Source organism: Tachypleus tridentatus, chromosome 9 (assembly GCF_004210375.1).
Source record: "Tachypleus tridentatus isolate NWPU-2018 chromosome 9, ASM421037v1, whole genome shotgun sequence".
Taxonomy (NCBI): domain Eukaryota; kingdom Metazoa; phylum Arthropoda; class Merostomata; order Xiphosura; family Limulidae; genus Tachypleus; species Tachypleus tridentatus.
The window spans coordinates 38,720,310-38,738,400 of NC_134833.1; the positions used below are offsets into that span (position 1 = coordinate 38,720,310).

The following is an 18,091-nucleotide window of genomic DNA, read 5'->3' on the forward strand; positions in this document are numbered from 1 at the left end:
TTCCTGTACGTGGTGAGGGGACCTCCCAGGGAAGGTTGTGTTCTTTCTGGTTACCTCCTCTGGGAACTAAACATCCACCCACGTGTTTCTGTGCGTGGCGACGCGTGAAGGGGAGAAGAGGATCCTGGTGGTTGAGGGGTCCAACCCTAACACACCACTTTGGCCTTGAATTCCTGTAGACGGGCGGCTTTTGGGTGGACCCCTTGGGTCAATCGGCTGGTCCACTTGGGCAAGAGTCAACCAAGTACCAATGTTGGAAGTTCTCAACGGGTGTTGTGGACATTGTGTCTGATGCTGGTGTTTAGGTATAGTGCTCACGAAACCCTGGCGTTGCTGCAATGTCCTTGCATGGCGTTGTAGTGCGTCCCCTCGTAGGGCTCCATGGTGGGTGGGGTCAGTGGGTACCGAAGTTTTCCTTTTTTCCTATGGATCCTTCTACGAAAAAATTAAATAAAATAGTGAAAAAACAGTCAATAGGTAAACGACCACGTCTTGAAGACTCTGAGCAGCAATCTTCAACATCTGTAACACACTTACCTCATTTTCTGATATTACATTCTTTTTCAGTAAACCTTTAGGGCAAATGTTCCCCATTTTTATTCAGAAGGGACTATAAGGTCTTGCTGGCTCTCCAAAATCAGTAAAGAAGCTTTGATCTGGAGACATTTTGGTTGAAACATCCACATCCCAACACAGTGAACTCCTCTTGAATTCAAAGACAATTGGAGATGTACCTATTGAGATTACCCCTCATACTACCTTGAATTCTTCACGAGGAGTTATTGTTGAGAGGGATTTGAAGAATGTCCCCGAGTCAGAGATTCTCGCTGGTCTCTCCACTCAAGAAGTTTCTGCAGTGAGGCGCATCTCGACTCGCAAAGACGGAGTTACACTGCCGACAAATATCCTCATTTTGACATTCACATCATCACGTGTACTTGCCACCATCAAGGCAGGCTATCGAAATTGCAAGGTACGGCCGTACATTTCAAACCCTCTCCGATGTTTCCAATGTCAGAGGTTCGGCCACTCAAAGACGTCATGTCGTGGTTCCCTGACATGTGCTCGTTGTGGTGGCAAGGACCACGATGCTTATTAGTGTGACATGGACTCACATTGTGTCAACTGCAATGGTTCTCACCCTTCCTACTTTCGTTCTTGCCCAAAATGCTTGGGGAAAAAAGAGGTGCAGCGTTTGAAAACGACTCATAACATTAGTTACCCTGAGGCTCGGAAATTGCTGTCCGCCACTTCATCTCGGACATATGCTGCTGCACTTCATTCCACAACTACAGTGGGAGTGCAGACAGATCTCTCTGTGCCTCCAAGGGAATCGTTTTCAAAACATATGAAAAGCCTTTTGCCCTCCATTGTTAAAAAGGTTGATGAATCAACTTCTACACCCATCACTGTTCCTTCCATACATTCCAACAAACCCCAAGATCCACATTCTTTGGTTTCAAATACAGGCATTTTTTCAGTTACATCTTTTTCTCCCACCTCAAGATGCAAAACAATCATTCGTTCGCGTCTTCAGTCACTGGAATCCCCTTCCAACAACAAAGACCTGCCCAATCGACCCAGGGCAGGATCTATGGAGATCGATAAACCTCCTCCGAATAAGGACAGTAAGGAAAAAAGACGTGGTCGTAAACAGAAGGATTCTCCAGCCACTTCGCCTACCCGTCATTAAAAATGGCCACCTTGATACAACGGAACTGTCGAGATTTACATTCTAATCTGGATGACATTAAAACATTGATTGCTTACTACCATCCTGTATGTCTTTCTTTACAAGAAACATTTCTGAAACCTACCGATACAGTCACCTTTTGGCAGTTTTCTCTGTACAGAAATAACAGGCTGTGTGATGGAAGAGTACATGGAGGGGTGGCACTGTTGGTTGATCGGCATATGCCTACCCTGTCTTTGTCACTCAACACACCCTTGGAGGCCGTAGCCATCCGTGTTTCCTTGGGTCATACCATCACTGTTTGTTTTTTTACCTGTCCCCTGGACCTGGAGAGACATATGATCAATGATCAATCAGACCTTGATGCTCTCGTTGAACAGTTGCCGTCTCCCTTTCTAATCCTGGGGGACTTTAATGGACATCATCCCCTCTGGGGAAGTGCTGTTATTGATAGGAGGGGTCGCTCTATAAAGCGTATGCTCTCTGATCACAATCTTTCTCTTTTCAATACTGGTTCTTCCACTTATTTTCACGCACTTAGTCAGTCCCTTTCCGCTATTGATCTCTCGGATTGCTCCCCTTCATTACTCTCACATTTTTCATGGAGTTTTGACAATAATCCACTAGGCACTGATCATTTTTCTATACTTTTGAGAGAGACTGGCCATGGTCGATGCCACCCTACCCGCATGCCCCGGTGGAAGCTGGATCAGACAGACTGGTTCACTTTCACTGCTCTCGCAGAACTTGATCCTGCCATCGTGAGTCAGCCACCAATAGCCGACTGTGTGGTAGTGGTAACTGACTGTATTATACAAGCATCTGCTCAATGTATTCCTAAAACCTCGAAACGTTTTCCACGATATCCTCGTCCGTGGTGGAATCCTGCCTGCCACATGGCACGGAAGGCTCAAAAACGGGACTGGGATACTTTCCGTAGATATCCCACACTTTCGAACTGCATCGCTTTCCAACGGACCCGTGCAAATGCAGGTGGGTAAAACGTCAAGGCATAAGGAATGTTGGATTAAGTTCGGAACTAGCATATTTTTTACCACCAGTTCCAAGGTCATATGGGACAGGATTAGAAAGGTCAGTGGGCACTACAATTCTGTCCCCTCTCGATCTTACTCTCTGATGGCCAAGAGGTAGCTGGTGTCCGGAGCATCGCCGATACTCTAGGTGAAAGCTATTGCCGGGTATCTAGCACTTTTGCTTGTTCCTCCACCTTCTTGGCCACCAAGACTCGGGCAGAGCGTTCATCTCTTTCCTTTCGAACTGACTGTCTCTTTGACTATAATTGTACCTTTACACTGGTGGAACTGAAAATGGCCCTTCATCAGTTTGGCAGTACATCTGTTGGACCTGATGATGTACACTATGACATGCTGCGCTATCTCTCTCCTGCTTCTCTTGATGTTCTTTAATTGTCTTTAACCGGATCTGGCAGGAGAATGTTTTTTCTGATGCCTGGCACCAAGCTATTATCTTACCTTTCTCTAAACCTGGGAAAGATCCCAAGATTCCTTCACACTACCGTCCAATTGCTTTGACGAGCTGTCTCTGTAAGACCTTAGAGAGGATGGTTAATGATCGTCTTATTTGGTTTCTCGAATCAAACAACCTCCTCTCGCCCACCCAGTGTGGGTTCCGACGACAGCATTCCACCACGGACCACCTAATTCGACTTGAAACATCAATCGGAGAAGCCTTTCTCAAACACCAACATCTTGTATCAATATTCTTTGACATTGAGATGGCTTATGACACAATATGGTGATATGGCATTTTGCGAGACCTCTATATATATGGGTTACGTGGCCATTTACCCAAGTTTATTAAAAAATTTTAATGGACAGGAGATTCCAAGTTCGTGTGGGTTCTACACTTTCCCGTTTTTTTCTACAGGAACTTGGGGTCCCTCAGGGCTGTGTTTTGAGTGTCACACTTTTCAGCATAAAGATAAATGCCATCACTGAACAACTCCCTCTCACTGTTGCAAATGGGCTCTATGTCGACGACTTTCATATTTCGTGTCAGTCGTCGAGCATGAGATATATTGAGCAGCAACTACAAACTGCCCTCAATCGTGTACTGAAGTGGACCACAGCGAACTGCTTTAATTTCTCTCTCTCTAAAACCGTTTGCATGCACTTTTGCCGCCAACGGGGTATTCACCCTGATCCTGAACTCCGTATCTGTGAAGTTTCGCTGCCAGTGGTCCCTGAGACCAAGTTCTTGGGCTTATCTTTGACCGTAAGCTGACCTTACGTCTATAAGTCTATACCACACTTAAAGCAGCTACGGGTCAAATGCACAAGATCACTGAATATCCTCCGTGTACTCTCTACCACCAGTTGGGGAGCGGATCGATGTTCTGTGTTAAAGATATATTGGGCTCTTTTTAAATCGAAACTCGACCATGATTAAATGGTCTATGGCTCTGCCAGACCCTCGGCCTTAAAGATGCTGGACTCTGCACTGGGGCTTTCTGCGCCTCCCCTGTTCAAAGCTTATACGTAGAATCTCATGAACCTTCTCTGTACCTTCGCCGTTTGCAAATGTCTCTACTATATTCTTCGAAACTTCGTTCCTTACCAAAGTATCCCACCTGGGGATGTGTTTTCCTTCCTCAGTAGGCCATACTCTTTCAGAACAGACGATCTGTCATTGCTCCTTTTGGCCTTCGCATCCAGGCACAATTGGATGAATTGGGTCTGTTCTTGGATAACATTGCAGAATCCACTGGTCAGCCCATCCCACCATGGCTTATTACAGTCCCCAAATGTGACCTTTCTTTATGTCATCTGAGAAAGGCAGATACTTCCGATTGGAAGTACCGTCTTTTATTTACTGAACATCTTTCGAACAATCTTTTCATTCCAATTTATACGGATGGTTCCAAATCAGGTGACTCTGTGGGCTCTGCCATGGTTTGTTGCGGTTCGATGGTTGCGCGAAGAATCCCCTCTACAGCTTCTGTGTTCACTGCTAAACTGTACGCCATATCTCTTGCCCTGGATCATACTGAAGCTTAGCAGTACTCCAACTGCACTATATATTCTGACTCGCTTAGTTCTCTACTGGCCCTGGCATCGCTTCACGTTGGTTCACACCCTGTTCTCGCTGATATTCAAAACTGACTGGCCCATTTCTCATTAACTGCTACTTCTATCCAGTTTTCTGGATACCAGGCCATGTTGGTATTCGCGGGAACGAGCTTTCATACACGGCAGCTAAATCTATCTACTCTGGCACTATCACCACTGTGCCTATTCCGTATATGGACTATGGTCCTGTATTCAAGGCTCGGCTCCGTGCCAGCTGGTAGTCCACTTGGAGTGAGCAACGCGACAACAAGCTTTTCCAAATAAAACCCTATATTGGGCTTTGGCCGTCTAGCTTCTGTAAGGCTCGGAAGGAGGAAGTTGTTCTAACTAGACTACGCATTGGTCACAGTTTTTTAACTCATCGTTTTCTTTTATCTGGAACTGATGCACCAGTGTGTAGTTTGTGTAACACTCAGATCACAATAAGCCACAGTTTACTTTCTTGCCATCGTTACGACTCTCAACGACAGCACTATTTTAAACATGTTCTGTCTCAAGGTTTATCTGTAACATTGGACAGTGTTATTGGTGACGGTGACACTATCCACCTTGTTAAAGTTTTTAGTTTTTTAATAGCCATTAATCTTTTTAATCTCATTTAAGTGTTCGATATTTATTCATTACACCTTTTTAATTGTGGTTCCCTTTTAAGAGTCTCAATCTCTCTTGTTCAATTTGAAATTGGAAAATGGCCAGAACATTAAATAACTCGACACCAGGACTGGAAAGGCCAACTTCAAGTGACTAACGCTGCTGTTTGAACTATCCGTTATTCGTCCTGGCGAGTTGTTATTACAATTTTGCTGCATGTCTTTTAACACTTTTATTACTTTACCTTTTGGTACTGGCCATAATGACACATAACCCGGAACAAGGACTGGAAAGACCAACTTCAGGTGATTAGCGGTGGTTCTTGTACTTACCTGTTAGTCTTTCTGGCGGGTTATGATCATTACAATTATGCTAGAGAAAGTCCTTTACAACTTCTCTTACTCTGCTTTCTCTCTTAACATTGTAGACTAGGTGTCAACATTGGTTTTATGCTTTTTCTGTTTTTCAATGCTGTTTTGTTTTACCTTCATTCCCTTTTATGAATTTTACTACATTTAATTTATTTGTACCGGACGTTTGGCTCAGATAGCCTAGCTGCTTTGTGCCATATAACACTAAATCAACCAACCAACTGATGTAAGACTAATAGGCCTATAATTACTGGGACAGCTCCTATTACCTATCTTGGAGATAGGAGTGACATTATCCAGTTTCCAATCAGTTGATACTTGTCTAATATTCCAGATTTACAAAAAGTATATCACGTGGCTCACATATCCAGTCCTGACATCCTTTAAAATCTTCAGGGAAATACTATCTGGCCCAAAAGCCTTATCATTCTTTAAAATTCCCAATTTTATTTTAACAAGCTAAGAATTTATGCAGTTTGTTTCTCAATTTTGTTTTCATCCAACAGTTGTTCAAGATGAGGGACACTGCTCTAGCCTTTATTAGTAAAAACTGTGTAAAAATCATAATTTAATAACCTAGCTATTTCATAATAATCAGATACAAACCTTGTTCTGTCATCTCTCAAGGGTCCTATTCCCAACCTTATATTTGTGTTTACCCTTAATGTACTTGAGATATTATTACTCTTTTTACCTTTTCAGCCAACTTTTTTGGATTTCCCAATTTCATGTTTGACCAACTTTCTTGATCTTCTATAATCTCCTATAAGAGTATCCAATTTAAGTTTCTTAAATTTGTGTTGTTTTCCTTTAATTTTATCACTTGTACCTTTTGCGAGCCTCTCATGATGATACTATAAAATAAATACGAGTTGTATGTGAAAGATAAAACAATTCATGTAGAGTTGCTGTGTTCTTTCTGTTTTTTCAAGTAACTTTCCGGTCTTCTGGTGGACAGTGGTAAGTCAAAAGACTCACAACGCTAAAATCCAGGGTTCGGTTCTCCGCCATTGGCACAGTGGATAGCCAAATGTGGCTTTGCTATAAAACAAAGAAACAAATGAATGAATGATGTAAAAACACACACATAAATTAGAACACTGAGTACTTTCATAACAGAATATTATTGACACCCACACTGCTTGTTTCAACCCCACAACAATGACTATCCACTCTATGGCAATGGTACCAGTCAGTGTGTGTGTTTTTCTTATAACAAAGCCACATCGGGCTATCTGCTGAGCCCACCGAGGTGAATCTAACCGCTTATTTTAATGTTGCGAATCCGTATATTAACCGCTGTACTAACTGGGAACACCAGTCGGTGTATAACCTCAGTTGTTCATAACATTGGTGGTTAAGATTACCTTCATAGATGCAGCGGTTAAACTGACTTAATGAATATTAGTACTAAAACTAAAAGCCTCAGTGGCAATGGAAAAGTTTATGACGAAAAAAGAAATTAATTATATGCAACTTTATCTAAAACAAAATTTACTTCATAAATTTAAAGGGATGTTGTAATGTGACACAACACATTTTAGGTTTTATTTTTATTATTGACCTAAATATACTTGCTTGAAAACTCATCAGAAAAAGTTATATAATCATACTTTAGAGAATAGTCACCTTCCTACAACTGTCTGCAGGCAGTGAAGGGTGATATAGAAGTGGGACGTTATGGGCTTGAATACTTACATCCCGCTCTCCTAATTTTTATTTCTATTCCTTTGATTATTGTATTATTTAATTATTCTTCATATGAGACTAGCTAACGGAAGTTAAGATAGATAGACGATGTATCCCCACCGCAATGTGGGCCCTTCTTCTACAGTCACCTCTAAAACTCAAGATACATTTTATATCCGCATTATAGCCTGTACCCTGGGGATCCTTTCGAATCTAGTTAAACATACGAAAGAAGCTAAAAAAATCGCAGTATTTGAAAGCATACTCAGATCATGTTGTTATAGAAGTATACTACCAGTTATGACAATATTAATATCACGGAAGATATGTGTCATTTGGTTAAAATAAACATGTTAATAACGGAGACATACTATCTAGTTACTTTCTTCGTATTTCGTCATTATATAAAAATTATTATAAGACAAGTTAGAATCTACTTGTAGACTTGGAGTCCACTGACTTCTCGTTCATCCTCGTTTTTACTTATATGGAAAAATAAGTTCATAAAAACATTTGAAAATAAATGTTTGTTATTAAGCACGAAGCTACACAAATCTTTAACTATTCTGTTCCCACAAGTGGTATCGAAACTCAGTTTGTAGCAGTATAAGTCCGTAGACATACTGCTACGCCAATAGGTTTGTTTGTTTTTAAATTTCGCGCAAAGCTACAAGAGGGCTATCTGCGCTAACCGTCCCTAATTTAGCAATGTAAGACTTAACTTAGCAGTGTAAGACTAGAGGGAAGGCAGCTGTTCATCGCCATCCACCAACAACTCTTGGGCTACTCTTTTACCAACGAATAATAGGATTGACCGTAACATTATAACGCCCCCACGGCTGAAAGGGCGAGCATGTTTGATGCGACGGGGATTCGAATCCGCGACCCTCAGATTACGAGTCGAACGCCTTAACCCACCTGGCCATGCTGGGTCTTCTCAAACTTAACAAGAAGAATTATAGAACTGACGGACACAAATATAGGTTTAGGCATGATCAAAGCCGTCTTCAGCTAAGACAATTTTATTTTTCAAATAGAGTGTTTGACCTATGGAATCGGTTGTCTTTGGATATTGTGGAGGCAGTAGATTTGAATGAGTTTAAAATAGAGCTTGATAGATATATGAATGGTAAAGGCTGGCTTTAATTTTTTATTTAATAGTTTTAGTTTGATTTAGAGGATGGGACAGCAGAGATGGACTAACAGGCTCTTGGTTGTCTTTAAACGTTATGTGAAATCTTCCGGAATATTATACACGTTCTTACTTCATATTTTTTCTTATTATATATCATACCTAACTTCAGATGCAATAGATTTACTGTTTCATTCCAGATCGAAGAAGTATCTTTCCAACTACAGTGTCTTGAGAAAGTTTTCAAGATTCTAATGAATATTTCTATGTGTTATATCACTAAAAGTAATAACAATGCATCTTTTGTTCTGTAATCAATAGAAACTGAACTGACAGTTATATAATAAATACCCTCGAGTTTTTGAAATTCCAAAACCATTTGAGTTATGTCTTTTGTTTTACAAGTGGCAATAAATAAAAATTTGATTACCAAGCACACAACGGGAGGAAGACAAGGCAATGTAATGTTATGTATGTGGTAAAGTTGGACACAAAGCAAGGCACTGTAATGTTATATATGTGGTGAAGTTGGACACAAAGCAAGGCACTGTAATGTTATGTATGTGGTAAAGTTGGACACAAAGCAAGGCACTGTAATGTTATATATGTGGTAAAGTTGGACACAAAGCAAGGCACTGTAATGTTATATATGTAGTAAAGTTGGACACAAAGCAAGGCACTGTAATAAAGTTGGACACAAAGCAAGGCACTGTATGTTATATATATGTGTAATGTTATATAAAGCTGGACACAAAGCAAGGCACTGTAATGTTATATATGTAGTAAAGTTGGACACAAAGCAAGGCACTGTAATGTTATATATGTAGTGAAGTTGGACACAAAGCAAGGCACTGTAATGTTATATATGTAGTAAAGTTGGACACAAAGCAAGGCACTGTAATGTTTATATATGTAAAGTGAAGTTGGAGTAAAGTTGGACAAAAGCAAGGCACTGTAATGTTATATATGTAGTAAAGTTGGACACAAAGCAAGGCACTGTAATGTTATATATGTAGTAAAGCTGGACACAAAGCAAGGCACTGTAATGTTATATATGTAGTATATATGTTATATAGTAGAAGTTGGACACAAAGCAAGGCATTGTAATGTTATATATGTGGTGAAGTTGGACACTGTAATGTTATATATGTGGTGAAGTTGGACAAAGCAAGGCACTGTAATGTTATATATGTAGTAAAGTTGGACACAAAGCAAGGCACTGTAATGTTATATATGTAGTAAAGTTGGACACAAAGCAAGGCACTGTAATGTTATATATGTAGTGAAGTTGGACACAAAGCAAGGCATTGTAATGTTATATATGTGGTGAAGTTGGACACAAAGCAAAGCATTGTAATGTTATATATGTGGTGAAGTTGGACACAAAGCAAGGCATTGTAATGTTATATATGTAGTGAAGTTGGACACAAAGCAAGGCACTGTAATGTTATATATGTGGTGAAGTTGGACACAAAGCAAGGCACTGTAATGTTATATATGTAGTAAAGTTGGACACAAAGCAAGGCACTGTAATGTTATATATGTAGTAAAGTTGGACACAAAGCAAGGCACTGTAATGTTATATATGTAGTAAAGTTGGACACAAAGCAAGGCACTGTAATGTTATATATGTAGTAAAGTTGGACACAAAGCAAGGCACTGTAATGTTATATATGTAGTAAAGTTGGACACAAAGCACGACGACAAATCACCTCCCTCTCAACACAGAATCTAGTGGAAGCACCTAAGTAGATGTGAACCTTTTCAAAATAAATCAAAATGGCTAACACGTTTCCTTTCTTGATCAACGCTCACCATTGATCAGTCTACATAGAGCTAACTATATTTTGGTGGTAATCCCTTTATATAGCAAATATAATTAATTACGATCTTGCTTCACGAACTTAAAAAGGCGTTCACACATTATAACAAGTAATTAATTATAAACATGCTTCGCTGGCTTGGAAATGGCATTCACACAATAACAATTGTTCTTGTAACAAATGGCTTGTATAAATCGTGTTCCAACCGCTACCATGTTTGTTGTGCCCCAGCCGGAATGGTGGGCTCTGTATTGAGCGATACTTATCGTCGGCAACAGATATAGTGGATATACAGTGCAGTTGAAATAGTGTTATACATTCTTCTTCTCGCAAAATAACCTTAACTGACAGAATAAGGAATGCAGTATTAAAACTATAATAGGCTTAATACTTATGTCTTGTGACAAATATGATGAATTATAAAAATGTGTTTGTTCCAGTAACTCTTTTTTTCAGTTCTACCTCTCTTTATTTTTCAAGAGTCCAAGTTTTAACTTTGTGATTACTGATGTCCTTAGAGAAACGAGCCCCAAGGAAAAAGGTAATAAAATCAACAGTGGGGCTAATAGGTTACGTGTTAAAATTGGGTTTAAGGGGATTTATAATACCATAGAAATTGTTTTCAGGTTGTTTCAAAGTATGTGAAATAAATAAAACCAAAAACAAAGTATTATAGCTTATTAAGTCGTTTAGGTTTAAATAAGTAAGTTTTTAATAGAGTTTTGTTTGCTTGTTATAGGGCTATAATAGTATATTACCATTAGTATAAGCCTAGTTGATGGCGTAAGAGTTGAATTTTACGCAACGCTGCTCGAGAGCTATCTGCATTAGCCTTTCCTTGTTTAGAAGTGGTAGACTAGAGGGAAGGCAGCTACTCAACACCATCACTCTGAGCTCTTGTGCTACTCTAATCGAACAGTCGGATTGAGAGTCACATTATAATGCTATCATGAGCGAAAGGGCATTAGGTGAAGGGATTCCAAGCTGCGGCCAGCTGATTGAGGGCTCCAACCACCAGGCCAAGCTCGCTTTAGAGCTACCACTGCTTTAAGACCAGTTTAATGTTTTTGTAGACTAATAACACAATGAACACTAATAATTGTTTTGTGGAAGATTGAATGGAGTTGTAAAACAGGAAAAAACAAATGAACAACACGTAATATTGTTTGCTTGGTTAATAACTTTCATGTATCTCTTTATACAGGAAGTGAATAAAACATTCATCTAAAACTCTTGTAGATTTGTTTTCCAAAAGAAATTATTTAGTTGACATGACATTGTGCTGACCAATAAAGCAGAAGTTTTGCTTGTGAATTATTGTGAAAAGTTGTTGATGTATTATTTATGTCTTTTGTTATGTTGTTTTCAAAAGCGCCACTATGCCCTTTAATTACAATAATTTCCACGTTTACTTACTTTTAGTATTTTAAAGTAAATAAACACTTCTGAATATTGTTAGTTTTTAGTGTTGTTATATATCCTTGTTCTGCATATGAAAATCTGGTCAAATTATATAAACGTACTACTAAGCATGGGGGACTCGTAAATAATTTGTAATTATTCACAAATATTGAGAGTTGTTTGGGTGTTACGTGGGCAGTGAGGACATCACGAATATTTAGAAATTTACAAGGACGACTGTATCTAAACAAGTGACAAGGTGAAGAGCTAGTAGAAATTCCACGACGTTCCTTTATTAAATGATGAATGGGATGTATTGTGTTTAATCGCTCCACAGTGGCACAGTGTCTGTGGACTCGCGCTAGAAACCGGCTGTTGATACCTGTGGTGGGCAGAGCACAGAGAGCTCAATGTGTTGCTTTGTGCGTTATTACAAAGGAACAAAATTTTGTTCAATTACTAATAATGGAAAACGCTGTTTTCCGTATAGATGCATATTACAAACTTACAGTTTTGATGTTAACTAAAACAATTTCTTAGTAACTAAATTGTGAGTTAAAACGTGTTTTAGTTAGGAGGTCATTTTTAGAAAACTATGATGCTATTCAACTGAGTATTTCAAGAATGTAATTAGAATATATTACATTATAGTCGACAGTGTTACCTAGTGTTAAGGGGAGTTATTACTTATGTGATGAATATGAAAAACATATTTTGTATTTATGATTAAATTAATTCATCTGCAGATCACGAAAAGCACTCAAAAGCTTAAACAAAGATATTCTTAAAACAGTAGTGCGTTGCTTACAAATCACTCAGAATTCCTTAAGATAACTCAGTGCATGTCTTAAATCCACGAAGCAGTCGTTGGTAGTAAATAATACATTTTATTTCTTAATAAAATGCCATACCTACTGTCCTATAGTAATTTTTTATCAGCTCACGAAATATTCCGTGAATCCCATAAAAACATATACATCTATAACTTCAAGAAATATTAAATGAATCATAACACGTTTTCAATGAAAATTAATTTTTTGTGATATATTTGAATATCTGAAGTAAAACATTTTAGATCAAACAATATTTAGTCACTGTGAAAAAAAAGATGGAATATTAGTATTTGATGTTCTGGACACTAGTGCCCTGAGGTGAAAGTTGGGTCTGCATATAGACGATGAGAGACTCATGGGCGTCCTCAGAAAATGAGATACATAATTCTATCTTTATTGATTCAGCATATGTATATAAATTGTTATTCACTTCACAATTTTATGATACTTAACCCCCTCCTTCCCTAGAATAATGCCTTCGGACACCTATGTAAAGAGTTTCCATGACAAATGTACTTGTTGAATCTTATTTATGTGTACACCCGCTGGGAACACCATAATTATTACTAAAACGGTGATAACAATTGAAGATGATTGGCATAGGCTCTTCAACTTCAACGAGAATTTATGTGCATATGGGCTAATCAGCCAGGTCAGAGACCTCTGTTATTCAGGTAAAGCAGTTCCCAACCTGGAATTACCGTGGCGAGAGAAAGCAGCCAGTCAACAGCGCTCATCTTCACAAGGGCTTTGTCGATTTTGAATCAGATAACGGAATTGACTGTTTCTTTTATAACGCTGAACGTGCGGTACATGTTTAATAGCATTGCTTATTGAACCTTGGGCATTTTGATACGCAGCTATATAGGGTAATTACTGGGTCACGCTTTGGCTAAATTGCAAGTGATATTTAATACTTTCAGGTATTTGTCTTCTAAGGGATTTGCTGTTATGCGTTTGTTGTGATACCAATGTCTGTTTCGGTTTGATGCGCGTGACGTGTATTGTTGGACATGTATTGCGAAAGTCCTAGCTGTTTTCTAAATTTGTAGAAGGTTCTTGAGAGTAAGAATTAACAATATTTGTTTTACCGAAATGTTTTTTTTTTTCGAAAATTATTGAAACTTCGAGAATCTCACGTGATTGGTATATAAAGTCATGCGCCGAGAGACATTTATTATTGTTATTAGTCAGCTACAGTCAGTATACTATTGGCTTCGGAAGTTATAATTGTGATAAACGCCTATTAATCAGAAAACTACAGAATTTTACCAAGAACGTTTATAAATTTAGAGCATTATAACCCATTCAACTTCAGTGAATTAACTTCGGACGTTTGTATTTCTACGAGGACAGTAAAAGTCAGCTTATAAGCGGCCCCAGGCCAACCGAGCTAGCTAGCTTCTGCGAGACGTGGAAGTATCGACTCAGAATTAACTTGCTCGTTGCTAAAATATTCAGTTCTGAACCATAGAGAAGATTCAGTACAGTTGTAATTTGTAAAACTCTTGTATGTAAACCAGGATTTGTCATAAACGTTAATATCAATTGTATTGTTGTTTGTATATTAGCATATATAAATCTTAAGAAAGAAAACTGTGTATGCCAATCTTGTTGGCTAATATCATAAATTTGATACGTTTTAACATTTAATTAACTTCTGAATTAAAATTTCCGACTATTTGAAATCTTAATACTTAATACACTAAACAAAATAAATCGGTTTGGTTTCTTTGTTTTGAATTTCACGCAAAGCTACACGAGGGCTATCTGCGCTAGCCGTCCCTAATTTAGCAGTGTAAGACTAGAAGGAAAGTTGCTAGTCATCATTAACCACTGCAAACTCTTGGGCTACTCTTTTACCAATGAATAGTAGGATTGATCGTCACATAACCCCCACACATGGCTGAAAGGGCGAGCATGTTTGGTGTGACGGGGATTCGAACCCGCGACCCTCGCATTACGAGTCGAATGTCTTAACCACCTGGTCATACCGGGCCAAAATAAATCGGACACTCGTGTGGGATAAATTGTAATAAGTAGCAATCTTTGAAACGGAAACTCGAAAATGTTCATTGTGTTGGATAACATTATTTAGACTTTAGATAATCATTAATTCTGTATTTACCTTTATAAGAAGAGAAGAAAATATTTTCAGTTTTTTTTCACCCTTTCTGCTTTGTTGTCATTCATAAGTCTCTTTCTTACATCGTGATAATAAATAACAATGTTTATCAATGAACAGTTTAGAAAAGTAAATTGAGGTTTACGTATTTATGATACGTAAATCGTTCTGAAATCGGAAAATATTTCACGAGATGATGACATTTCCAGGAAGTACATGACGAGAAAGTAAAATACGTTCGCACTCACGAATATACATCTTTAAAACTAGGTTCATGACTTCACAGTATATGTTATGAAGTTGAGAAATATATCTTCAGACCCAAAGTAAGTTTTGCTTCTCGTCAATCACAAAGAAATCCAGAAGCAGCGTAATTGTAATACTGTATATTTGGTTCGCTTATTTACTGAGGTATTTCTGCTGACATATTATTTTACGGAGGCGCTGTAGTAATTTATTAGTTAGCGTGACTGGATTGTAAGTCAGATGATTTAGGGTTTGTGTTCCTTTTATGTAAAAATACGCTCCGCATTTTGGGGATGTAAGAGTAACAGTCACATTCAACTGTTCATTGAAGCAAGAGTAGCTCAAGATTTATTGGTCGGTGCTGTTGACTAGGTAGTTAGTTCCTTCTAGTCGATTACTTCGAGAGTAGACATTGTTCTATGTTGATAGCACCTTGTGGTAACTTAAAGAAACAACTTTCACAAGCAACTAATAAAAGTGTATATTTTTGTGAAAATACGTGATTAAACTGGAAGCTTTATTTGATATTTGTAGATGTTCTTTATGGATACTTGATAAAGAGCCGATAGAAATAAGGATAATTGCCGTCAAAAAATTTTCTAATGTTACCCGTGCGTGAAATGAAAGAGTAACTCCGTTAGCGCTCACGTGTAGTTGTGTCTGGCATGAGTAAAGCGCCCGCCACTTGTTGACTAGTTTCAACGACCTCCCCTTAGCTCCAATGGACTAGACTCTCTTCTGCTGGCACGGTTTGGAATCTGCTGACAGACTTCGCTAGGAGTTAGAAAGTTAGTGACGTGAGTGAACTTGAATCTGTGTTTATTTTTGTCGACTTTAAATAATAATTATCATTCATATTTGTTTTTCGATCTGGAACAAAGCGGATAGAGCTTTTAATTTTTTTTTTCAAATCGAAATGTGAATATTAATTTATTTATTTAACTGTCAGACTTTAAAACGTGTTCTTGGCATGAACTTTTGAAGCGTAACCCTGAGGTAACTTGAGAACTGTATCGTCTACTAGTGTATCTCTTCACTTTGCACTGAACGCCTGTCTCAACGACCCTTCTTACATCTGGGCATCTGATGACCTCTTTGTAACCCTGCCTGCTACAACGTTACATTGGTATGATTTTAAATTTTGTGGGCTGCTTCATAATATTAGTAGTAACATTAATTTTAAATATTGAACATTTTCTAGTATGATTAACTATAATTATTTTAATAAGATTAATTGTATTATCGATGGTATTTGTTTACGCCTTTTGGTGATTTATGTGTCATTAGAGCCCTATCATCAACAGTCGATGATTCACAACCATGTGAGTGGACATGTATATAGTTTAGAAACGGGATCATGTTGTTAATAATGTCCCGTCTGTAACTCCAGATTCTAAAGTTGCGGGATTTCTGTATTAAAGACATTTTAAAATTAACAAATGTGATATTTACTGTTAAAATATTTGGTAACATGATGACATCAAGGTCCAAACTTTACGTTGTACAGATTAAACCTATTAAGAAAACAAAAGTAAACAGAATTTAGCAGATAGTTAGCCAAATATACGCATTTATTTAAATTATTTTCCTCAAGGTACCACAAAAAGTGTACCCGAGGTAAAACACAAGCAGTGTGCTATAATTTATAGGAATAACTGGCATAAAAATGTCAGTTCCTTTGTTACTATATCCACAATTCTTTAACACAGTATTTATGTGTAACAGTAACATAATAAATTAATCAAACAGCTCATTATTTGATTTTAAATATTTGATAATATTTTAATTATTATTTATTTATATTATAGTCATGGGCGTCTTTCCTTCTTCCTCCCTCCCCCCTGCGTGAACGCCCATGAGTATATTTAATGCTTTTTAAGCTGTGAAAATATAAAAATAGAAAATTTTAATTTATTAATGAAATTAATTGATGCTGTTTTTTTTTCTGTATACATACAGTACTTTATGAAAGTTACAAAAAATTAATTATACAATAATAAGCTTAAACGTAATGTAGTAAGATTAATCAGTATCTTAAGTTGACACACACATTTCAAGACGATTTAGAAAACAAAGTGAGTATTCTGTAAATCCGAGGTTTTATAAAAAGTAAGAAAACCTTCTTGTGCCCAACATAGCCAGGTGGTTAGGGCGCTTGACTCGTAATCTGATGATGGTCGTGGGTTCGAATCCCTGTCACATCAAACTTGCTCGCTCTTTCAGCCGTGGGGTCGTTATAATGTTTGGTCAATCCCATTATTCGTTGGTAAAAGAGTAGCTCAAGAGTTGGCGGTGGGCAATGATGACTATATGCCTTCCCTCTTGTCTTACACTGCTAAATTAGGGATGGCTTGCGCAGGTAGCCGTCGTGTTGGTTTGCGAAAAATTCCAAACAAAAAAAAAAAACCCTCTCGCTTGTTGCGGCCATGCATGGCCAGGTGCGTTAAGGCGTTCGACTCGTAATCCGAGAGACGCGGGTTCGAATTCCGGTCGCACCAACCATGCTCGCTCCTTTTAGCCGTGAGGACGTTATAATGTGACGGCCCTTTCGTTGGTAAAAGAGTAGCCCAAGAGTTGGCAGTGGATGGTGATGAAGCTGCCTTCCCTCTAGTCTTTCACTGCTAAATTAGGGACGGCTAGTGCAGATAGCTCTTGAGTAGCTTTGCGCGAAATTCAAAAAACAAACAAACAAACTCTCGCTTGTTATATATTTCTCAACTTTATACACCTTTTGTTTATTAGTGAAAATGCAGTGTAGTATGCAACAAGTTAGTGAAAATGTGCTCTAACGGTGGTATGGAGGAAAACAATGTAGTTTGATTTGGAATGTTCTATGTATGAAATAATACTTGAATAAAAGGTTGTGCATATGGAAAGTTAGTGAACACCTTGGTACTCCATGTATGACTTGATGTCTCACGAATCTTTATAAATTCGAAATATTTATGGAAATGTGTGAATTATGTCTCTAATAGGGAAAGTGTAAAGGCCTAGTAACTTTATTGGTGTGATATTCCCAACCAAATATGAAAGATCTTCCCTGAACCTAATTGCCACATGGACTGGTCTGGATTGCT

General features: G+C 38.2%; 1 protein-coding gene across 1 annotated transcript in view; it reads left to right on the forward strand.

Moving 5' to 3' along the window:
* Nucleotides 1-15,400: 15,400 nt before the first annotated feature.
* LOC143225093 (LHFPL tetraspan subfamily member 2a protein-like) overlaps nt 15,401-18,091 on the forward strand; it is an 83,122-nt gene continuing 80,431 nt past the window's right edge. Inside the window, exon 1 of the mRNA XM_076453875.1 lies at nt 15,401-16,140. The gene's annotated coding sequence lies outside the window, so the exon portion shown is untranslated. The remainder of the gene's footprint in view (nt 16,141-18,091) is intronic.